General features: G+C 39.9%; 1 protein-coding gene across 13 annotated transcripts in view; it reads right to left on the reverse strand.

The window, feature by feature from the left end:
• The window catches only part of PCGF3 (polycomb group ring finger 3), a gene marked incomplete at its 5' end in the record, with an annotated part of 64,629 nt that overhangs the window by 29,268 nt on the left and 10,239 nt on the right, over positions 1–25,122 (reverse strand). For 7 of the 13 annotated variants that reach the window (XM_082075721.1, XM_082075730.1, XM_082075728.1 and 4 more), the window contains one exon: positions 982–1,024. The exons of 1 other annotated variant lie outside the window; for it this stretch is intronic. Of the gene's footprint in view, positions 1–981; positions 1,025–1,613; positions 1,749–20,640; positions 20,758–25,122 lie in introns of all 13 variants that reach the window. 5 more of the 13 variants (XM_082075720.1, XM_082075718.1, XM_082075725.1 and 2 more) reach the window with 2 other exon arrangements.

Here is a 25,122-nt window from a genome sequence, read left to right on the forward strand (position 1 = left end):
ACAGCATAAGAAACAGCAACAACAGAATCTCAGTCAATAGCTGAAGAGCCACTTTTAACCCAAGTTGTTAGTACTTTACACAGGGAATTATTTTTGAGTCAGAACGAAACAAATTAGCACTATACTGCTTTTAGAGAAACAGGAAACCTTTTAAAGCTTCAGAGACCTGAATCATGCCTAAGAAAGAATTAAGAGGTCCTGTTTAAAAAAAATTAAAATGAGAGCCCTGAAAAGACTGGATTGGACAAATCTTTCTCTTAGAAAGACAAACATGGCCTACTTTCTTAAAATCTGCCACTTATGAATCCTGAAATGGATGTGAGACATAATAGACGAGCTATCCAACTCTATTTCAAGAGACTGCTTTCCTAATGGCTGTAAATAATCCATTATTCAGAAACAACATATTAACAATGGAGAGAGAACAGGCAGTCTCCTTAAGAGCCGGAACACGAAATCCCAAATAAACACACAAACATTCCAAATACACAGCTAATATGCAAAAATGATCACTTGTACAAAGATTAATATTCCTTCATGTTGGTTCCAACTGATATTCTTTTATAGCACACTGTTAGCATGGTGTCAGCCTCTCACTGTCTGTCACATCTTACATCACACAAACAGGAAGTGAGTCAAGACAATTACAAAGGCATCTGGACTATATTCCCAGTTAAAAAAACAAGGAAACAAACAAAATCCCTCATATAGAGCCAGGAGAGGCTGGCAGGGCATACAAACATGTCAGATAGTCAACTGGTTTTGTTTATGCTATGCTTCATCCACTAAGGCAGTGATCTCTCTGCTGAAACTGTCACCAAGAAGGGAAGCCTGGCTCTGTACAAGCTTTCACATTTCAGAGAGATTTCAGCACTGAAAACTATTATTCATGCAAGGATCAGCAGAGGGACTTCTTCAAAGTACAGCCTTATCATTTGTATATACACTAGTGAGGAGTATTTTGGCCCACATGAGGCGTACCTCTTAAAACAGCATTTCTTTTCAGAGTCTGCCATCCAGAGACCTGAAAAGACAAAAACAGTCTGAAAGTTAACATCCAAAATTCCATAAAACCCATCTGCCACAAGAAATTCTTAGCTCACTAAATTCAACTGCAAGTATCTAAGTATCTACACTAACTGAAGGTAACAGTGGGGCAGGTACACGTCTGAGTAAGAAAAATAATTAGATCCTCAGGAAAAAAAAAAGGGGGGGCTGGGGGGGAAGATGTAATACAGTCTCCTATGAAAGGACACACATAGGCAAGGAAAATTACTCAAAAATCCAAGTAGTCCTGTCACCATGTGATAAGAAAATGAAATTCATTATCTTCACAAATGACAGGGAAAATAAGCAAATAAATAAGCAGGAACCTTGAACGACAATTTATGGACTAAATAGTGATCAACCTATAACAAAAGAAAACATTTTAGATTGAAGATCCACAGCCAGATGAGTATTATTCTCATTTTTCAAGTTATACTTGCAAGTAATCTGCTCTTTTCTCTTAAGTTTCAAAAAATACTTTCAAGGAAATAATCAGCATTTCCAGAATCTTTAGTTAATTTTCAAAACTGAAATTATATTTAAAAAAAAAAAAAAAAAAAAAAGACCTTTGTATCACCTTTAGCCAAAGGATGAATAGATTAGCTTGACAGATAAAGGCAATTTTTCTTACTAAGTTTATTCACACAGGAAATACTCAGGTGTTACAGAGACAGGTAAAGAGTAGTACTGTTTCCATTGTCCTTCGAAAAAACCAAAGGCATAGCCTGTAGTTACAGATCTTACTGTTATATTGCTAAGGGAATTATAAATACAATGATACAAGAAAATATTCATGATAGCACTAGGTGAGAACTTCAGTACAATGCAAATAATCCCTTGGCTATTCCACTGTAAATATTTTTTACTGTATTCAGAGAAAAAAAAAAATTACTATAAACTGAGGGCAATGCAGAGTTGCATAGGATGCTCTTTTGTTGCAGCTGACAATAAAAAGTCCTCACTGAAGATGAAAAGCTTTTCATATGGACAGGGGAAGAAACTCCAGAAAAGATTTGCCAAAAAAAAGATCTATTTCTGCAGCAAAATGTGGAGAACAGAGCAGTCAATGGCACTGCTTCTCAAGAAACCAAGTCAGAGGCATATCACCTGTCCAAGAGCACATCACAACATAAACTTCTGAGTAAAAACTTTTCAAAAGGAATTGCCATACATCTTCCATCACTGCTACAGGAAGAGGACAAGCTAACAGCTGGAAGAAGAGAGTGGCACTCAACAACAAAGTTGATCCTACATCACCATCACATTCTTCATATTCTGGTTACAGGAAGATAGTGACGCATTATAAATGCTAGAAGACAGTGAAATTCAGTCCATTTTTACATCTAGAGGGTTGCTGGAAACCAGGCAAATGGATCACTCTACTCATCCTGCACGCTAACAAGTCAGAAGTGAGTACTAATATTCCAAAACAGATTTTATTTACAGGACTGTTCAACTTCTATGACTGCTCTTGATAACTGTAATTCTCATTTGCACCACCTAGCTTTGTAAAGCAAACCAGCAAGTTACCCTTATGAGGTACAGATCCAGAACTGAAGTGAATGCCTGAAGGATTTACAAACCATTACAGCCTTGCTCTATTTTAAAAGGATAAAAACATATATATATTTCTTTTGCTGCAATATAGCATAATAATGTTACTTAATTAAAAAGCAGAACTGGAGAGAGCCTGAGAAAAAAAGCTATCCTAGCAGATCCTAGCAATAGTGCTGAATAAATACTGAAATGTACTACGGCCACACAGCATTGAAAGCTGAATGACAAGAGAATAGAAGCAGCAGGTATACCTAAATTCACAAGGACAGTGTTATCAAAGTGAAAGTCATAGGTCTAAGAACAAAACATTACAAGACCTGAACTTTCCTCTGACCCAAAACTTAGTGTGGGAAAGAAAATTTTAAAATCTGAAGTTTATGATTGTATGGTTTATGGCAGGCATAAGCCTCGTGGACTTTTGTGAGTAGCTGCATGCAGATGAGAACCAGTAGACAAACCTAGGTTCACAATGAGATTCATTAAACTGTGGAAAAAGAGACAGTCCCTGCTATGGCAGCCAGTTTAATTGTTCTCAAAGACATCCAATAAATATTGATACATTAACTATGTAAACATTAATTTAGACATTAATATTAAATTCTTAAATATCATTAAATATTTTCAACTTTAACAGCTGTTTCCATCTAATTCCACAATCTACATTAGCTGAACAGGCCTCCAAACAAATCATTCCATCAAGACCGGGTCCACAAACAGCTCCTGATATTGTGAACATAGACATGTAACCAAAGAACTAATGGCTGGTTAACAGGGAAGTCTAACTCACACTTTCAATACAATGCATCTTCAGGCAGTGTTGCATGGTCATGAGGTCACAGATTATCAATAAATAGAAGCACAGCATTTGTGCCTCCTCAACTAGCTGGATTCAAACATAAAACTAGTCTGTTACTATAATAAATTGCAATAGAAAGATATAAGTTGTTAACAGCTGAACAGACAAGGAAGGAAATTCATTGTGCAAGGAAATTTATCTGGCAGTAGCTTAGTAGAATAACATTATGCTGACCCACAACAGATCAAAATAATTATGGCTAAGTGAAATGAATTAAATTACCCCACTAGCTTATCATAAAGTCACTTGTACTTCTGCAAATCTTTCCATCACAGGGCAAGATATTTATGAGTCAAAATTTATTTCAAGAGAACTGGAGAAGCAGTCATAGTTCTACTTTCATTGCTAACAAAGTCAAGACAGCGTATACTGTAGTCCAGAAAATGATGCGGATATTACCTCAGGTAAACAACTTAACATGCAGGACACCTTTTTAAAGAGATGGCAGGATAAAGAAAACAATATTTGTGGCTGATTTGGCTTCAGATATCCAAGTTGTTTATTTCAACTGCTGTCACGTTTATGTTGTTGAATTTTTACTTTCAAACTTAATGTATCAGCCACTTAAAAAAAAAGAACAGTTACTCAAAACGTGCTAACAGTGAGAATTTTACACTAGCTTTAGCAAAACGCAGTAACAGAAGAAAAATTTTCTTCCAAATTGAGATTTAAAGTACTGTAAACTTCAACAAAATTCTTTGTGTTGTGTTTGCAAATAACTATTTAATAAAAGAAACTACTAGAAATGCATCTTTTTATTGAGCAGAAATAGGATTAAACATTTAAATTTGCTTAGCAAGCCAAGTCATGATTAACAGCCCATGTGCAGCCTTTTATGACTTACTTCATCCACATAATTATACATTAAGGCAGCAAATACATCTTTTTAGTACCATATCAACAGTTTCTCAATTCTCAGTGGAACACCTTAGAAGTAATTTTCCCCATTTCTGAGAATGCATTACCACCACCAGATGGCACCACTATCTTAACGTCAATAAAGCAGCTCTACATGTTGATAACATAAGGAGGACCCCCTCTGAACAGAAAAGGAAATGAAAACCAATTTTTACACATTTGTTGTCTCTGTCTTCTTAAAACAAAGATCCACTGAGCACAAACACATCATGCTGTTAATTTGAATCAGTACACAATATTTTGACATTATTGCGAAACCAGCACTACTCCCAGAATACAGAGAGCAGCATGCTTCCTTATGCATTTTTTCAGCATGTTTTCTTGTTATTTTACCTGCTGCCGAGTGGAATACTGCATTTCAGTTCTGTGCCTACTTCATGGCTGCGCTGAGCAATTTGCAGAGATGACATCACATATGAACTGACAGGTCAGGTCTCCCTTGTTCCAGTGGAAATTAAGGTATTAATTTTTAATAATCTCAGAAAAAATAGAGATGGCCTACAAGAATAGTACACTGCTTTTTTCATTTTCCTGTGTATTTGCTTCACTGTTACATCACTAAAACACTACTAAAAACTGACATGCAGTTAGTCTGAAAGAAGGATTTTAAATAATGTAATATGACCTACAGAAATGAGTGCTATACTCTATTACCACACTTTTGCAAGGAAAGCCATTTGCCTGTCACCCTACTTACAGTAAGTGTTCTTTTCCTCCAAAAAGATTCAGGAATGATAATTGATTTCTCTACTGGTGGACACTGTGGAGGTGAAAGGCAGAGCGACAAAGAAGACTTAAGAGAAAAATCACTGTACCTAGAGGCCCAAAAGGGGTGATGCCACAGCAGCTCCAAGACACCAGATACAACTTGTAGAGAGGCTGAGCATATATTCAGAGATGGCATGCACGCAGACAGAAAGCACACATATACATACAACACATAGACACCACAGGCAGCGACAAGACAGACACACATGGCATGCAAACAAACCCAAACAGCACCAATACGCCCACCCTGCTCCCCTCTCTGGCTGCATAGGAGTCCACTAGTGAGAATACATACATGTAAGACGGGTCCCCCCAGCAGCTGGACTCAGGCACCAAGCCTGCCCCTGGAGCCCAGTCTCCAAAATTGCCATGTGTGACACGTGGACATACATGCCTTCAAGGCCACCATCCCACTCCATTTGCTGGTAGAGACTGTCTGGGGTCTAAATGCTGGTATGCATTTAGACACACAGACACATGCACACACAGAGCTCACTGGGACCCTTTTACTCCCCCAGTAGTTTCCCCCTCCCCTCCCTGCCATGATCTCACACTGTCAAAGACACACGGGCACACACACACACAAATGGCTGAGACGCTGGTGGTCTTCCAGTAGCCAATCCCCTGTGGTTTTGCCCAGACATTCACCAGCAGCCTCATCCTTAGAGATCCACAGATCCTACAGTGTCCCTGGCAGCCATCCAGACTCACCTGGTCACCCTAACAGTAAGTTCCTGCTCTGGTCTTCCCCTTAGAGAGGCACAAACGCTGACCACTTCACCTACATGCAGGCTAGGCTAGTTTGGCTTGCTCTTCACTAATGCTCACTTTCACTTAATGTAATTGCTGGCACTATGACATGCGGGCATCAAACCACTGGTCCTACCCCAGCATCTAGCACTTGGTTTCACTCATCCAGTCTCTCTAGCCACTGGAACTCAAGCACATGGTCCCTCTCGCCTGCAGTCCCACTTCAGCTGCAATGCCCATATACTCACTTGCTCCAGTTCCTGGCACCACGGACGCATGTGCCCCAGTGACCTGAGGTCCCACTCTTGTTCCTGGCACTTATCTCCACTCATGCTCATCTCTCCAGCTGTTGACACTGTGGGCCCTCTGACCCATGGTTTGACTTGCAGCTGCAGGCACTCAGACCTCCACAGACACACCTGCACACAGCGACTCTCACCCAGCGAGTAGCTTAAGGAATTTAAGACGAACAGACGCTGCATGACCAGTACTATTGAATATTGTCATCAATGACATAGACAGTAGGATCAAGTTCACGCTCAGCAAGTTTGTGGGTGACACCAAAGTGAGTGGTACACTTGATGTGCCTGAGACATGATGCCATCCAGAGGGACCTGGATGAGCCCTCCAGAAGTGGGCCCACGAAAACCTCATTAAGTTCAACAAGGAAAAGTGCAAGGTCGTGCACCTGGGTCAGGGCAAGCCCCAGTATCAATACGAGCTGGGGGATGAAGAGATTTAGAGCAGCCCTGCAGAGAAGGGCTTGGGGTACTGGTGCATGAAAGATTGGATATGAGCTGGCAATCTCTGCCTGCAGCCCAGAAGGCCAATCGTATCTTGGGCTGCATCAAAAGGAGCATGGCCAGCACATCAAGGGAAACGATTCTGCCGCTCTACTCTGCTCTGGTGAGGCTCCACCTGGAGTCCTGCATCCAGCTCTAGAGCCCTCAGTACAGGAAAGACAAGGACCTCTTGGGGAGGGTCCAGAGGAGAACCACCACAATGATCAGCAGGATGGAGCATCTTTCCTGTGAGAACAGGCTGGGAGAGTTGGGGTTATTCAGCCTGGAGAAGACAAAGCTGCAGGGAGACCTTATTGCAACCTTTCAGTACTTAAAAGGGGCCTATAAGAAAGATTGGGACAGACTTTTTAGCAGGGCCTGTTACAACAGGACAAGGGGTTATGGTTTTAAATTAAAAGAGGGAGGTTCATGTTGGACATGAGGAAGAAATTTTTCACAATGAGGGTGGTGAAACACTGGAACAGCTTGCCCAGAGAGGTGGTAGATGCCCCACCCCTGGAAACATTCAAAGCCAGGCTGGATGGGACTCTGAGCAACCTGATCTAGTTGAAGATGTCCCTGCTCATTGCAGTGGGGTTGGACTAGATGATCTTTGAAGGTCACTTCCAACCCAAACCATTCCCTGATTTTAAGTATAGTAAACGTAAGCTATTCTTCAGTGCTGCAAAAGGGAAATACTTGAAACAGCAGGTGCAGAACACAGGATGAATCCTCACCTCACCTCACCAAGTACAGTTCTTCTTCCAAGAAGTTATTTCTCAGCTAGCTAATGAGCAACTATTATTTTATCTTTACCATACCTATCAAAATAGGGCATTCCACTGTGTGCTTAGTTATAGTTATCCCTTCTTAGTCTCTCACAGCAAAGCTTGTGGAGCATACAAATGCCAAACCAGAGTAAACTGCTGACATACTTCAGCTGCAGTTCAGAAAAGAAGAGAAACACACATGCATGACCAAGCAGTATAACTTTACTTTCATGTGCTCAGGCCTAGGACAGTGTAGATGATCCCTTAAAGAAATCCACAGGAAAATCTGCTAAATGAACATTTTGTGAAGTCCTCTTAATACTTAGAGTTTATCGCAATTAAAAAACACAACAGTCATCAAGCTCAGAAGTCATAATATATATATTTAAAACCCAGTTAGAGCTAGACCAAAGACTATTTCCCAAATCTTCCAAATTACAAATACTCTACCAAATCTATTTAAGAACAGGGTGAACCTCTAAAGACTTTAACTCAGCCATATCTTTTACTCTGTGTATTGGAAATGTGTAGCTCCTGTTATCTTAAAATATGACATTAGAATAAAGAGCCTTAATTTACTATTACATCTAAAATACTAGCTGTCTTTACCACTAGAAAAATGCGTCTAACCACTTAACAACTCCACTTAACAGAGTGCACATAATTATTCAGACAAGCCACTACTCCACTATTTCTTTTAAGAACTTGCCTGCCTGCCACAGCTAAGTGTAGGTTAACAGCCTGATTCTTATAACACAACTTTCTCCATTCTTTGAGTTTCTAGCCAATTACAACCCAATATAACTTCCTTTGTAATCGCTATTTCAAAACACAGGTGTAGGTTAATTTCACCAAAGGTGAAAACTAGGATGTTAAAAGGCCTATATAAAAGTGGTATTATTAGAATGGACATAATCTTTCATGAAGGGATTAAAAAGCCACCATGCCCTCTTAGAGCAAGCAAACATTAATACATATTTCATTTTTACATATTCCAATATTTTGGGGTTTTCTGGGGAGAGGTGAAGGCGGTAGGGTGGGGGTACTGAGACATTTCACTGTTTCCTAATGAATCAGGAGCTTTATTTAGAAGGTATAACTTTATAAGCTGCAGGCAAGTTATTGATTTTTTCCCAGTATTATGAATTATCAGAGGTTTGTGTCAGAGGTACTGCCTCCTGGCATCGAGAACACTTTGCTTGCAGAAGACACTGACAAAGCCAGTCACACAACTAAGCGAAAGGGTAAGTGAAAAGATAAGCACAACTAGAACAGTACCTAAATGTATAGAATGCTGTGGCATTTTTCTCTCTGAAATATTCCTTAAACCTAAGTCTATTTGTTTTAAGAACTGTTTTGAAGAACTACAAAAAAACAAAACCACATTCTTATTTTGTAAACAGTAAGTAAAAGCCCCTTCAAGACAGACATCCAAAAAGTTTTAATTAATACAAGACTATTACAATCCCCACAGGAATACTAGGAATTTTTTATTTTTTTTTTAAAAAAAAGCTCATTAACCCAATTTTAAACTGACTACATGAACTGGTAACAGAAAGGGTTGGGTTTTGGTGGTTTGGTCATTTTTGGTTTGGGTTTTTTTTAATCCCTGGTCTTGGCTCCACAACTAGACAAATGAGTGGGATGTTTTTTCTAGCCATCCGGGCAACCACCTAGCAACCAAAATAAGCTCTGCCTGAATACTTCTGCAGTAAAATCGCCTGTACATAGTGACTATAACTTGATCTTCATTATTACTCCCCAAGACACTGCTTCAACTAGTCAGATTAAGTCAGAAATTCTTACTGTTCACTAGTGATTACACATTATTCTTAAGTTTTTAACAATTTATTCATGATCAAAAGTCAAACAGCAGGAGGTGACTAGACAAGTCAAGCAAATCAGGAATAATGTGATATTTAGCCAACTGATTTGAAACAAAGTCTGCCATGTTCTCACTTTAGAGAATTTAGATCGTGATTAATAGCAAAATCAGACATTGAATAATAAAAAACAAAGAGACTCTAATATCACATCACTTTAATGAAAACATACTCTGAAAATGACCATGATATGACTCATACCTTTGGTCTTTTATGTTCAAGACTAATTCCGTCTTTTTTTGAGAGGACTTGATTAACAGGTTAAAGAGAAACTACTTGTGGTATAGTCACACCATTACTAATAACTGCACTAGAGTGGCTTAAATGTCCACCTCAAAGCAAAACACATTCAATTTTACATAGGCCTCATTCGTTTTAATGTAAAGTAAAAGGCACCGCTGTTAATGAGTGACATCTAAAAAGTAACACAGTCCTGGTTTTGCTAAAAACAAGTTTCTCTTTCAGTGAATTTTGCCTGTCAGCTAAAGCCTTCATATTAACTGCATTTTCCTGGAGAACCAGACCCATGTTTTGGTAAACCTAGCAATGGAATGCAAACATATTGATAAGCATGGATGGACATCTCGCAAGAGGGGCTACGAGAAACAAGTGACCAAGAAACTGACCAACTGTGTATAACATTCCATTCACGTGAATACTTCATATAAAAGTGGGAGACCACGAGCATCTCGTCCCTTCTGCTTATGGCCGACCTTAGGAGAGGATCTCGCTGGTTGTCCCTGAGAACTGAGGCCTAGTGAGAGACTGAATCCAGCTCCACTTGGCTGCAGAGTCTAATCCTGGACTTTGGTGGCCGGCTCTGCAGTTGCTGAGACTTTCAAGATTGGTTTTGTATATTTTGTATTATTTTCTCTATTCTTATTAGTAGCATTAGTAAAACATCTTTAATTTTTCCAACTCTCTTCTCTCTGTCCTTCTTTCCCTCCCGATCGCCTGTCCTGAGTGGGAAGGGGGGAGAGGGAGGGGCAAAAAGGGGGAAGTGGGGGGGAGAGGGGGTTAACAATACATCTGCCAGGGTTTTATTGTCACCCCGCAATCTTAACCCTCGACAGATAATTGGCGCCCAACGTGGGGTATCAGAAAGTGGTAAATTTGAAGATTTTTGGCTTTTCTGCTGCTCTAACGTACCTTTCAGTTTTCTTGGCACGGTGCCAACTCATAGAGTTGTGATACTCGCGCGTCTGTTTGCTTCGGACATTATTTAGTGGTATTAAGGCAAAGTGAATTACATTGATCTAAAGATGTTGTGGCATAAGTTGTATCAGTTATTTTCTACATTGTGCTCACTGATTCCATATCTGTGTTGGGCTTTCTTTTTAAATCGAAGTATTCATTATATAACAACAAGGAACTGGACAATGATCATGATGATACTGTGTGGTTTGTCACTGGTTTATTTCATTGTACTGCAGCCGCTAATGAATTTCTACTCGCTTCTGCTTTACCTTGAAAAGCCTCCAGGAGAGATTAAAGAGCAGTACAGCTCTGTGTTTGCTAATTGGTCAAGCGAATCTTTAGAAAGGCTGACTAACAATACTTTCGTTTTTTCGCTAGGAGAGTTCGCAAATGTTTTAGAGAATTTTGAATATCCTTGGAGTTTTGACAGAACTGTTATGGTGTTATCTGGTTTGCTGAATGTGTGTCAGTTTGTGCTTCTGTTAAGAGAAATGGCGTTCAACAGGAGGTTTGCATCTCTTTGTTGTCCTGAGATTTGCGGTGCGTCTTCGGAAGCTTTAGCAAAAAGCTCTCCCAGCCGCTCGAGAAAGAGCAAAACAGCAAAAGCTGCAGCTGCTGCCACTTCGCCGGCTGAAGGTACGGCTCCTATGCAGCCCAAGGCCGATGCTGATAGCGTTACTTCTCCAGCCTCACAGGCTAAGGCAGCCCCCCTTTCTTCACACACTGGGCACTGTTGCTGCTGTAACCACAGTAACCACTGTGACAGTCATTCAGACTCTGGAAATGAATCAAATGATGGTAAACCCATATCAGCATCAGTTGCCGGTTGTAAGAAAGTCACTAGAAAGACTACCCGTGCAGCAGATGATGGCACAGGGCCAACATCAACCCAAGGGGCATCATCATCAGGACAGGGAGGAGATGAAGTGACCACTACTCGGTCCTTTTCTCCAGGTGAGCTGAGAGATCTGCGAAAAGACTTTAGTCGTCGTGAAGGCGAGAATATTTTAACCTGGCTGCTCCGATGCTGGGACAATGGGGCAGGAACAATTGAATTGGAAGGTGGTGAAGCCAGGCAGCTGGGATCTCTGTCAAGAGATTCCACCATTGATAGGGCAATTTCAAGAGACTCTAATGCCACTACTCTCTGGGCCCGACTCCTGGCAGCTATGAAAGTAAGATTTCCCTACAAGGAAGATTGTATATCCAGGTTAGGGAAATGGAATACTATGGAGAGAGGTATTCAGTTCCTGAGAGAATTAGCTGTGCGAGAGATCATTTATTTTGAACCAAACAGCCAAGAGGGGACAGACCCAGATAGAATCAATTGTACACGACCTCTGTGGCGCAGATTAGTACAAAGTGCACCACCTGCATATGCTAAGTCATTGGCAGGAATGGTCTGGTCATCACGAGGTATACAAGATATTACTGAGGTGATTGAGCAGCTCCGGAACTTTGAGGACAGCCTTGCTGGTTCTCTACGGGCTTGTGTCTTTGCTGTAGAGAAATTGTGTGAAAAATCTGATGACCGGTTTGAAAAGCTATTGCAAGAAATCAAAGAACTCAGAGAAGACACATACTATTCACGACCTGCACAAACCTATGTTTCAGCTGTTAGGAAAAGGCGTTTCCAATCTCGAGAGAGAGGACAGAGGCAGCCCACAAAAAGAGGTTCACTGTGGTTCTTCCTACATGAGCAGGGAGAAAACATGAATAAGTGGCATGGAAGACCTACCTCAGAACTTCAAGCACAAGTACGTGAGATCAAAGGAAAAACTCCTAGGAAGGTGGCTGCTCCGGTTTACAAAAGGAGCAGAAGAGATTCTGATGCTCTTGAAGGAACCTCTAATTCACACCCAGAGACTGTGCAAAACAGAAATTAGAGGTGCCCTGCCTCCAACCAGGTGGAGGAAAGGGATAACAGAGTTTATTGGACTGTACAAATACGATGGCCTGGTACAACACACCCCCAGGAGTACAAAGCTTTAGTGGACACTGGTGCTCAGTGCACAATAATTCCTTCTAATTATAAAGGAACGCAATCCATCAATATTTTTGGAGTGACTGGGGGATCCCAGGAACTGACTGTTGTAGAGGCTGAAATGAGCCTAACTGGAAAAAACTGGCAAAAGCATCCCATTGTGACTGGTCCAGATGCTCCGTGCATCCTTGGCATAGACTACCTTAAGAGAGGGTATTTTAAGGACCCAAAAGGGTATAGGGGGGCATTTGGTATAGCAGCTGTGGACACTGAGAAAATTGAACAGCTGTCTGATTTGCCTGGTCTTTCAGATGATCCTTCTGTTGTAGGACTGCTGATGGTTGACGATCAGCAGGTGCCAATTGCTACCACGACGGTGCATCGCCGGCAATATCGCACCAACCGAGACTCTTTGATTCCTACCCAGAAGTTGATTCGTCAATTGGAAAGCCAGGGTGTGATCAGTAAGACTCGCTCACCTTTTAACAGCCCAATCTGGCCAGTGCGTAAGTCTAGTGACGAGTGGAGACTAACTGTGGACTATCGTGGCCTGAATGAAGTTACGCCCCCACTGAGTGCTGCTGTGCCTGACATGCTAGAACTGCAATTTGAACTGGAGTCAAAGGCAGCTAAGTGGTATGCTACAATTGACATTGCTAATGCATTTTTCTCTATTCCTGTAGCAGCAGAGTGCAGGCCGCAGTTTGCTTTCACCTGGAGAGGCATCCAGTACACGTGGAATCGCTTGCCCCAGGGGTGGAAACACAGTCCTACCATCTGCCATGGACTGATCCAGACCACGCTGGAGCAAGGTAAAGCTCCAGAACACTTGCAATATATTGATGACATCATCGTATGGGGCGACACAGCGAAAGAAGTCTTCGAGAAAGGTGAGAGAATAATTCAGATTCTTTTGGATGCTGGTTTTGCCATAAAACGAAGCAAGGTCAAGGGACCTGCACGAGAGATCCAGTTTTTAGGAATAAAATGGCAAGATGGCCGTCGTCAGGTCCCAATGGATGTGATCAACAAAATTGCAGCAATGTCTCCACCTACTAATAAAAAGGAGACACAGACTTTCTTGGGCGTTGTAGGTTTTTGGAGAATGCATATTCCTGACTACAGCCACATTGTGAGCCCTCTGTATCGAGTGACTCGTAAAAAGAACCAATTTGAGTGGGGCCCGGAACAACGACAAGCCTTTGAACAAATTAAGCGTGAGATAACTCATGCGGTGGCCCTTGGACCGGTTCGGACTGGACTAGATGTTAAAAATGTGCTCTACACCGCAGCCGGAGATAATGGACTTACCTGGAGCCTCTGGCGGAAAGCACCAGGAGAAACCCGAGGTCGACCCTTAGGTTTTTGGAGTCGAGGATACAAAGGATCTGAGGCGAACTATACTCCAACTGAAAAAGAGATACTAGCAGCATATGAAGGAGTTCGAGCTGCTTCAGAAGTGATCGGTGCTGAAGCACAGCTCCTCCTGGCACCTCGACTGCCGGTGCTGAGCTGGATGTTCAAAGGGACGGTTCCCTCTCCACATCATGCAACCGAAGTTACGTGGAGTAAATGGATTGCATTGATCACGCAACGAGCTCGAATTGGAAGTCCCAATCGCCCAGGGATCTTAGAAGTGATTACAGACTGGCCAGAAAGCAAAGACTTTGGGATGTCTCCAGATGAGGAGGAAGTAAAACGTGCTGAAGAAGCACCACCGTATAATACCCTTTCAGAGACTGATAAGCAGTATGCACTGTTCACAGATGGATCCTGTCGCCTAGTAGGAAAACATCGAAGGTGGAAAGCTGCTGTGTGGAGTCCCACACGACAAGTTACAGAAGCCACTGAAGGACAAGGTGAATCTAGTCAATTTGCAGAAGTAAAAGCCATCCAGCTGGCTTTGGACATTGCTGAACGAGAGAAGTGGCCAATACTTTATCTCTATACTGACTCATGGATGGTAGCAAATGCCTTGTGGGGGTGGCTACAGCAATGGAAGAAAAGCAACTGGCAGCGCAGAGGTAAACCCATTTGGGCTGCCACACTGTGGCAAGACATTGCTGCTCGGCTAGAGAGCCTGCCTGTGGAAGTTCGTCATGTAGATGCTCATGTGCCTAAAAGTCGAGCCACCGAGGAACATCTAAACAACCAACAAGCGGATCAAGCTGCTAAGATTAAAGTAGCTGAGGTGGACTTGGACTGGCAACATAAAGGTGAACTTTTCCTAGCTCGGTGGGCCCATGATGCTTCAGGGCATCAAGGTAGAGATGCAACATATAAATGGGCTCGCGATCGAGGGGTGGATTTAACTATGGACACTATTTCACAGGTTATTCATGAATATGAAACTTGCGCCGAAATCAAACAAGCGAAACGGTTAAAGCCTGTATGGTATGGGGGGCGATGGTCAAAGTATAAGTATGGAGAAGCTTGGCAGATTGATTATATTACACTTCCACAAACACGTCAAGGTAAGCGTTATGTACTTACAATGGTGGAAGCAACCACTGGATGGTTGGAAACATATGCCGTACCTCATACTACAGCCCGAAATACTATTTTGGGCCTTGAAAAGCAAGTCCTTTGGCGACACGGTACGCCAGAAAGAATTGAATCAGACAATGGTACTCATTTCAAAAACAGTATTATAGACAATTGGGCCAAAGAACATGGTATTGAGTGGGTATATCATATTCCATATCATGCACCAGCCTCTGGGAAAATTGAAAGGTACAATGGTTTGCTAAAAACTACACTAAAGGCACTTGGTGGTGGAACCTTTAAAAACTGGGATTCACATTTAGCAAAAGCCACTTGGTTGGTCAACACCAGGGGATCAACCAATCGATCCGGGCCTGCCCAATCAGAAACTCTACGGACTGTAGAAGGAGATAAAGTCCCTGTAGTACACATGAAAAACATGCTAGGAAAGGCAATCTGGGTTACTCCTGCCTCAGGCAAAGGCAAGCCCATTCGTGGGATTGTTTTTGCCCAGGGACCTGGCAGCACCTGGTGGGTGATGCTTAAGGATGGAGAAGTTCGGTGTGTACCTCAAGGGGACTTGAGTTTAGGTGAAAATATTCAATACTGAACTGCATGATGTGAATTGCCGTACTAACAGTATTTAATAAGTGACTTTCAGATCAAAACAGTGATGATGAAACCAGACCTAGCTTCTTCGAGTAGCGCCTGACAAATTCCTCGAAGTTGATGTCTTTAACCCACAAACAGTGGTCATGAGATGCACTTGCACCATTTTTCCTGCCCTGGGAGACTGTTGTGACAAAATGAACTTAATGAACTTTCAAAGGATGGTCCACTGATTAATTACTCCTGTGTATATATGTACATATATATATATACAGTAGTAGTGATTAATTAGATTGTGTTGATAGATTGTATTGATAAGGTTTAAGTATTCAGTGAATGGCATATTATAAGGGGTGGAATGTCCTGGTTTTGCTAAAAACAAGTTTCTCTTTCAGTGAATTTTGCCTGTCAGCTAAAGCCTTCATATTAACTGCATTTTCCTGGAGAACCAGACACATGTTTTGGTAAACCTAGCAATGGAATGCAAACTTATTGATAAGCATGGATGGACATCTCGCAAGAGGGGCGACGAGAAACAAGTGACCAAGAAACTGACCAACTGTGTATAACATTCCATTCACGTGAATACTTCATATAAAAGTGGGAGACCACGAGGATCTCGTCCCTTCTGCTTATGGCCGACCTTAGGAGAGGATCTCGCTGGTTGTCCCTGCGAACTGAGGCCTAGTGAGAGACTCCAGCTCCACTTGGCTGCAGAGTCTAATCCTGGACTTTGGTGGCCGGCTCTGCAGTTACTGAGACTTTCAAGATTGGTTTTGTATATTTTGTATTATTTTCTCTATTCTTATTAGTAGCATTAGTAAAACATCTTTAATTTTTCCAACTCTCTTCTCTCTGTCCTTCTTTCCCTCCCGATCGCCTGTCCTGAGTGGGAAGGGGGGAGAGGGAGGGGCAAAAAGGGGGAAGTGGGGGGGAGAGGGGGTTAACAATACATCTGCCAGGGTTTTATTGTCACCCCGCAATCTTAACCCTCGACAAACACAAATGTTTGAGATAAAGTAGAAGTACTAATCAGGACATAGTGGTATTAAATCTACCTATTTAATCTTTATTCACACCCTATACTTACCTTCCATGCACAGTGAAAGACTGATATATCTGATAATTTTCCATTTAACACCTGTTTCTGTCTACACAAAATTAATTATGCCCTCCAGTAAGTTGTCAAAACAGCAAAGATGACTGTTCAAAATTTGTCTTGCATGTTATTAGTAAGAGACATAATAAGGAAAAGAAGGACTTCAGTAATGCAGGAGAAATAACAATACAGTTGAAGACTACTGGCTGACTCAAAACTGGGTCCTATGCTCTTTCACACAAATTTTGCTAACTTATTCTCCAGCATTTCACTTCACAGAGAGTAATGTGGAACATCAAACATTGCCTCCTCCCAGCTGTTACAGGAATTAACTTCTTATAAAATTCACAAAATACAAATACTATTGAAAAAAAGAGCTATTCAATCTCGGTTTGGCATCTAATGATAAGGAGGTCGAAGTTACTACACACATAATTGATACCATGGCTGGATACTAAGACATTTTAATACAAGGTTTTATTTAATTTTTTTTTCTTATACATTGCTTAGATTTAGAGTCTGTATTATAACTGACTGTATTAAAGCCCTGAAGTCTAATACCTGCTTCATAAATTTTAGCTGAAAATGGTCACACATCCAATCTCTCAAACTGTCTGCAGCCAAAGACATATACAAATACCCAAATTATTTAAGTTAGCTCTTTAACTTTTCATCAGAAAGAAGATGCTTGCTTATAAAGCACTAAATTAAGGAAGACACTTTGAAAATCAAGTAAATAATTGTTATTTCTTTAAGAAAATCAACTGAGAGCATATAAGGTGGCCCTACTGCAACAGCATGAAAATTTTAAGTTTCATTGTACCTGCAGCACCAGCTGCCAAGAGAAACAGGATCCTCTCATCTTCAACCCCAGACTTCCCAATCACTGACTCTTTTTAACGTCTGAGGCAAGTAATGTGGTGGACAGAGTAGAAGTCAGCAGAAGAAAGGCAGGGGGAAGCGAAAGGGCAAGACAAAAAGGTTTTGGCAACATCAAAACTCTTTTAAAACTGGGTGTCTTGCACTGATTTTGGTGGCTCTGTTTATACTCAACATCAGTGAAATTAGAGATGTGGTACCTAACTACAATTGTCAGTTATTAAAATAATATTAAGAGAAAGTTAGGATGAAATTTTATTAACAAGAATTTTATGTCCTCCTTTTACACACCCCAACAGACTGAGTACGATCTCAGAAAAAAAAAAAGAAAAAAAAAAAAAAAAAGGTATTAAATAGAAAGAATCATAGGACAACTAATTATCTTTTGTAACTTTTGCACTCACCTGCTGTTAATGGGGACAGCAGAGCTTTTAAAACTCCCTTGATTGTCTTGTGCATACCTCTACAGGTTTGTATTTAAGCTCAGTCAGCACCCTAACCCCATAGAAACCAGTTTCACACAGTTGCTTTTACTGATTTTGAGAGTTGCAGAAGTATGCAAATAGTGAGTAACATCAATCATTTAAGCTACCTATCAATAGTCTAAAATAATTTTAAGGTGATGCAAGCCATTTCATTCTGGTAGAGTTTAGGCAGGTGGTGCATAAGCAGAGAAGAACTAAGACAGGAAAATGAGGACACTGTCTCAAAGCAGATGTTTCATTTAATAAATCTTCCCAATTGTAACATAATCCAATTAGAAAAGGTGGTTTAATGGTCTCAAAGCTCTAAAATATCAACACAATTATTTTAATTTTAATCAGATAGACTTACCACTGTGTTTGTTGTTTATTGTACAATACCTGCATGTACACAAAGTTCTTTCACATAGACTAGTAAGGCATACAACTAAAATGAAGTTTAGTTAATGAACTTTTGCTTAGAAAAGCTTTTACAAATTACATCATTAGTAAACTTTCCTGGAATAAAAAAAATCTTTTGCCATTTTGAAGTAGAAAATATTTTTTCTTATCTGCCATCTAGCTGCCTTGATTAGCAGAACTTTAGAATTCCATCACTGTATTGTTCAAAGCAGCTCTTCTTAGTCTCATTAAACCAGCATCTTCCATACAGGTGGTGCTGGGTTTTTTTGGTGGTGCTTAGGGATGCTTTGGCAATGACTCACGAGTATGTGGAGAGTCTTCTGCTGGACTGATAAATTCACTTATTCACATTAAGGTAAAGGAGAACTTAAGAATGCTCCAGGTAAGAGGATGCACTGCACAGTGAAAACTGAACTTTGTTTGGCATCAGCAAGCCATTAGATTTTCTCCACAGCCTCTGAAAGCACATCCTTCAAAACTCTTAAGGTGCATTTCAGACACCTTTTCCAATTAAAAAAAAAGAGTTGTTCAGATCATGACTTGTTCATGGTAGGTTTTGAAATAGTTCTAAGAGTATTGGAATGCAGAAAAATATGTATGTAACAGAAGTTTAAATTTTCTGCAAGATAACCTGGATTAAAAACAATGTCTGACTGGCCAGATTTGATCCCACTAAACCAATTTTCCATTTCTGACAAAAATTCACTGGTTTAATTACATTCAAATTCCTCTTTATATTCTGCTATTTCCTTTGTTTATTGCTAAGGGTACAACAGTGTTTCCTATCAACATGCATTACAACCATTGATAAAACTGGGAAGAGGTCTTAAAGTGTCCAAGTTCATAAAGCTTTTAAAAATTCTATAAAATTTATCTCAGGAGTGAACTTAATTTCACTAATGAATATCACTACAATCTTCTCTGAATAAATTCTGGCTCATTATCAGCCATCAAAATCACTGCTAGGGGCAGCACACTTTTGAAGGAAAGACTATTCTTAACCTGAATACTACCACAGACTAAGTTTTGACAAAAATTTACATTTTTCGTACATTGGAAGAATAGGCTCCAACATCCTGCTCACTGAGAATTTAGAGACAGAAACCACAAGCCATTAAAAAGGCCCTTTGTTTCAATTCAGTACACATGGATCAGACAGATATGAAGAGATCTATGACTTCCAGTAATTAAAAGTTGGTAAAAAGCAGCCTTGAAACTCAATGAATTACAAAGTCCTTTAAAACCAAAACTTCAGTGAGATTGTACTGACTGAACCCGCATCACTTTTTGAACATTTAATATCCATGTGCTTCAGGTAAAGTAATTGAGGACTTAATCACAGCCGAAACAGACTGCAAACTTCGTTCAAAAATTCTAATCCTAGGTACGATGAAAACATCTAGTTACGTATATATGTCATATGTGATTCTACAATCCCAGAAACCAACCACTTATTAACAAAGACAAGGAAAAGTTATATACCTAGTGAGTAACTGTATGGTAACCGAAGTATTGAGATTTTTGTACCTTTTATCTGAAGCAGCTACACATCTCTATCAGAAACAATTTTCCTATTCTCATGCAAATATTGCCTATTTTTTGAGGAAGACTGGATAAAGAAACTTCATATAGGAACCAAAGACAGCTACTCTTGGTATTTAGTAAAAGGCCTTTAAAAATTCAGGTTTTCAGTCACTTGCCTCCTCATTCACTTGTCATTTACAGTGACAGCCCAGTAAAAAACAATAGCTGTCAAAACTGAAATCTGTAGTAGGAAGGCAGAAGCTAACAGCAAGTAAGAGGTAGGAAGGTGCTGAAATTCAGCTGAATGCACATTTTACCAACCATCACTTTTCTTTTTAACATCTCCACATAGTTTAAGACCAGAACACAGCACTTGACAGTTCATTAATCCAAACAATACTTAATGGTTTGAAAGGATATCAAAAATTACAGATCCATGCCTTTGGTTAAAAAATTTCAGTGATCAAAGCTTTCAGCTTCACTGACCTGCCCAGTTACTGCCTCTGTACTGCTATGACAGAAGATGAGCAAATGTTGCTAGAATTGCCCCACACCTTGCAAATGGTTAACAGAAATTCTGTATTCTTTCTGGATTCAAATGTACACACAGTAACTTACATGAAGTTAGGTACCTATGAACTATACAAACCAAGTGAAAAGGAGCCTTGCGAAATCTTTCTTCTTTTGTTCTTGAAACTCAGGAGGGCTTTAAGATGCAGTCTGCTCACACTTCTATTGTCCTGGCATTCGGCTCTTTCAATATAAACTGAAGCAAGAATGTAACACAGTTATTCAGTCTTCTTTGAACTCTTGCTGCTGCAGCTTTCTTACCCTAGACACAATCCTAACTTTTCAACTGACTGAATACGTGAAAACAAACTTGATAGTTAGCATTGTTGTTTTAGTATTAAATTATATAACAGCAACTTAACCAATAAAGCAGAAAAGTTTTTTTTTTCTTTCCACCAAAACCCGTTCAGCCCTCCATATCTTCCAGTATTTGATTGCCTCAATTCTTACCGTGAAGTCTTGAAACTTCAGTTTTGAAAACGTTTTTCCTCTTTAATTCTTTTTTTCACTCTTAAATCAAATTGTTATGGTGAAGACATCGAGGAAAGGACACAAGAATGCAATACAAAATCAGGACCACCTGAGTTGGGATTTTCAGATGTTAAAATAGTGCAAAAGGACCAGAGGCTTGTATATGCTGCTGCAAGATTTTTCCTTGTTAAGGATACGGTAGAATGCACTATTGAAAGCTTCCTTTTTCTTAACAAGGAGATATACAAATCATTTCAATAATACATCAACCCATTAACAGTCGGAATAAAGTTATGCTTGTCAATCAGTGCCAGCAGGAAAAACATTCATAACCTCTGAAGTTTACTCCAATAGACTGTAATTCTTTGTCAACATACCTGCAATGGGCAGGATTCATCATCTAAAAACTTCATTTCACTACTGTGGCATATTTTTCAAGTATCCAAGCAATCTCCTTTCATTATGTCTAAGAACATTTCACTTTATTCAATTTAAAGGAGTTTGCACTGCTAGACATTGTGAACCTAAAAGAGTTAGCTTTGAGTGTTCACTAGTATAAAACCAACTGATTTTAAAAATCAAAATTGTATGGGTTTTAAGCATTTTATCAAATTTGGATACCACTAATTTTACAGCAGACAGCATTCTGCATGTACTTTATGTTTAGAGGGTACAAAGCATAGTAAGCACAAATAGCAGAGAACTTTGGCTTTATTATGAAAGGCATACAACTTTCTTTTAACTAGGTGTTAATGCAAAGGAAACAGAATCTGTTTTCACAGTGAACATTTTCCAAGTTTTATAGGAAACACCTGTTGCAACTACTCATTATTGCTTTAAGCTCTCAAGTATGACAGGAGAGGAGAGAGATACTCATATCACCTGCACTGATGCCATTTATGACAAAATCTAAGCAACACCAAATAGCACTGTCAGAGCCATTTTTCTTGACAAGACATTGTTAATTTTTATATTCAAATGTACACACGGTCACTTTCCAACATCACTGATTTTTACATTTCCATCAACATAATGTAAAGAATGGGAGGGTGCCAAAGCAAGTTTTGAAGTCTAGTATACCTGCATCTTGATCTGCACTAGCTTAATGAAGCACTCAAACAACAGCCCATGCCAATCCTGCTCTGGCCTGCTATGTTTCTATTCCAAAACTCCCACTCTGCTATGCATATTTGCCTGTTTCCTTGAACAAACACACCAGTCTGAGCACACAGCTCATTCAAGAAGCTTGCTCGGTCCAAAACTAAGCTAAAATAGAATTATATCATTGCCCTAACACTCCCAAGTAGAGAATATCTTATCAGGTGATAAACCCCCACATCAGTACATATTTACTTCTCATGGATAAAACTGACTGCACTAGTCAAGACAACCCAATCCAATCCAACACCATTTTACCTGCAAAAAGCTTAATTATTTTTAATGAGCAGGAACACAATAGTGCTAATATTTGGAGACAACATAATAACAACTGACTTCTCCTTTATGAGGACTTGCCATTTTCTTCAGTAAATACCCTGGACTGTGTCAAGTGAACTACTAAAATATATTAGTCCTAGACTGAAAAATCTGAAGTCAAAAGTTTCAAGTTTTCAGTAAGACAAGAATTCTCATTTCTACTTCTTTGGTTAGTAGAATCTTTAACATAGATGAAATATTAGGAACTTAAGCATTTTTAAAACAAAATTAATCATTAGTTCAGTGCGCTTATGACAGTAGAGAGTAATACCCAAAGGAGCCAATTCTATCTTTTCAGGCGCTTTTAGGGAGAAATGTACAATAGTTCATATATAAATTTCAGCTTAAATGTCTTAGAAGATAAACATATTATTAAAAACTACTTTGTTCACAACAGTATCATGGAACTTTTCAAATCGTACTAAGAAGCTCTTAGCCCAAATTATGTCACCTAACTTTCCACCAAGCTAAACTGCTGCTTGTTGCATAGAATCATAGAATGGTTTAGGTTTAAAGTGACCCTAAAGATCATCTAGTTCCAACTCCCCTCGCATGGGCGGGGACACCTTTCACCAGACCAGGTTGCTCAAAGCCCCATCCAACTTGGCCTTGAACACTTCCAGGGACAGAGCATCCACAACTTCTCCAGGGAATGTGTTCCAGTGCCTCACCACCTTCATAGTTTCTTCCTAATATCTAATCTAAATCTACACTCTTTCAGTTTTAAGCCATCACTCCCTGTCCTATTACTACATGCCCTTGCAAAAAGTCCCTCTGAGATTTCTAGTACCCTTTAGGTACTGAAGGCTGCTATAATGTCTCCCAGAGTCTTCTTCAGGCTGAACAGCTGCAACTCTCTTAGCCTTTCTTCACAGCACATGTGCTCCAGCCCTCTGATCATCTTTGTGGCTGTCCTCTAGACTCATTCCAACAGGTTCATGTCCTTCTTCTGTTTGCTGTCATCTTCTCTCTCCTTCCACAAGCAATATCCATAATAAAATACCAGGAGAAAATAATCACTTACTAGAGAGGCTGTGTTTGTTGTGAAGCAGAATCGTCTCTTATTCTACCACTCTTCTTTAGTGTGAGCCCTATAGGCTTCATGCAGCACACATATTTCTCACGGTAAGCCATTCAAGTATCATCCATTACATGTGACAAATTTCCCTTGAAAGACAGTGGACAGCCAGGCACAATGCTGAAGGCCCAACAGGCATTTCTATCAACCTGCAACAGAGCAGCTGAACTGTTAAGACACTGTGAGGCCCTCTATTCCACAACTGTGCAAAAAACCCTTAGAGCCATTTGCCTTCTGCAGAATCAATGGCAATAGTTAAGCAGTTGTCAGCCCTAGAAAAGCAGGGAAAAAACAACCTGCACAAAGCAAGTGTGCTCAGCAGAACTCTCCTTTTCTCCTGTTTTACACATGTAAACTGCACTGAAAAATAGGCTTCAACATAAACAGCACTTAAAATAAAGGTTAACGGTTGAGAGGAATCAGGAAAGAAGTGGGAACGTTCAACATGTAATAGAAAGGAACGTGAAAATCAGTAGTTCGAACAAATGAGGAAGAAAAGGAAAGTTTTTCTCCAAGAAGAAAATTAAACACTGGAATGTAGTCTAGTTTACTATGTGGGAGTTTTTTAATTCTTTCCCATTTATGATGACATAGACTATAATGACATGATGCCATCATGCAATAAGCACAAAAAACATTCCTCTAGTACAGTAATTCTAGCTTTTTCAGCTCTTGACTTATTTTGACAAGCTGACCATACCAACTTTATCATACTGAAACAGAACAAGAACATAAAGAGCAGCCTTAGACTGCTGATATTCTAACCCAGCCATCTTAATAGCTAAAAAGCTGTAAAGATAAAGAACTGTTAAGTGCATTAACTTTATCCATTAGAAGCGCAAACAGCACAGAAATTTGAAAGTTATCTTTTACCAAAACACAGAAGACATTAATAACTACATTTCACCAGCCATATGTCTTGTAGCCCATATCTTCTGAACTCATCTTAATATGTTTGTACTGGAGCTGGTCACATTGCATACAGGAAAAGACTTCACCTCACACTTTTGGCAGGCTTAATAAAATCATGAAAGTGACATGAACCCAGTATCTCCAAAATGTCCTTAAATTGCTATGTGTGCTCATGTAAAACAAATACTACATTTTCAAGTCAGAATGCAGAAGTCAGCATTCTCAAGTACCTGTCTAGCTGACCACCAAACTATTTTTTTTTTCAGTTTTGTTTTGGGTTTTTTTTTTTTTTTTGGGGGGGGGAAGGAGGTGGAGCATGGGGTTTGGGTTTCCTTTGTCTTTTAAGAACTGAAACAATCATCCTTTTCCAACCCAACCCCATTGCAAATGATTGATGGATGCTCCAACTTTCCAGTTCAAAAAGGTTCACAACATTCTCAACAAAATAACAGTGTTTGAAAACTGAAACTTGTAGAAAGAATTATATCTTTAAAGCCCTCACATTCCATTTATTTTCATTTCCTCATCATCATTAGATCTAGTGTTCTGCATGTGTGTAGGAAGGGAGTGAAGAAATTAAATGTCTAGCTTTTGGGGGTTTTGTTGTTGTTGTTTGTTTCAATT

This window comes from Streptopelia decaocto, assembly GCF_964273445.1.
Source record: "Streptopelia decaocto genome assembly, chromosome: Z".
In the NCBI taxonomy this organism is placed as follows: domain Eukaryota; kingdom Metazoa; phylum Chordata; class Aves; order Columbiformes; family Columbidae; genus Streptopelia; species Streptopelia decaocto.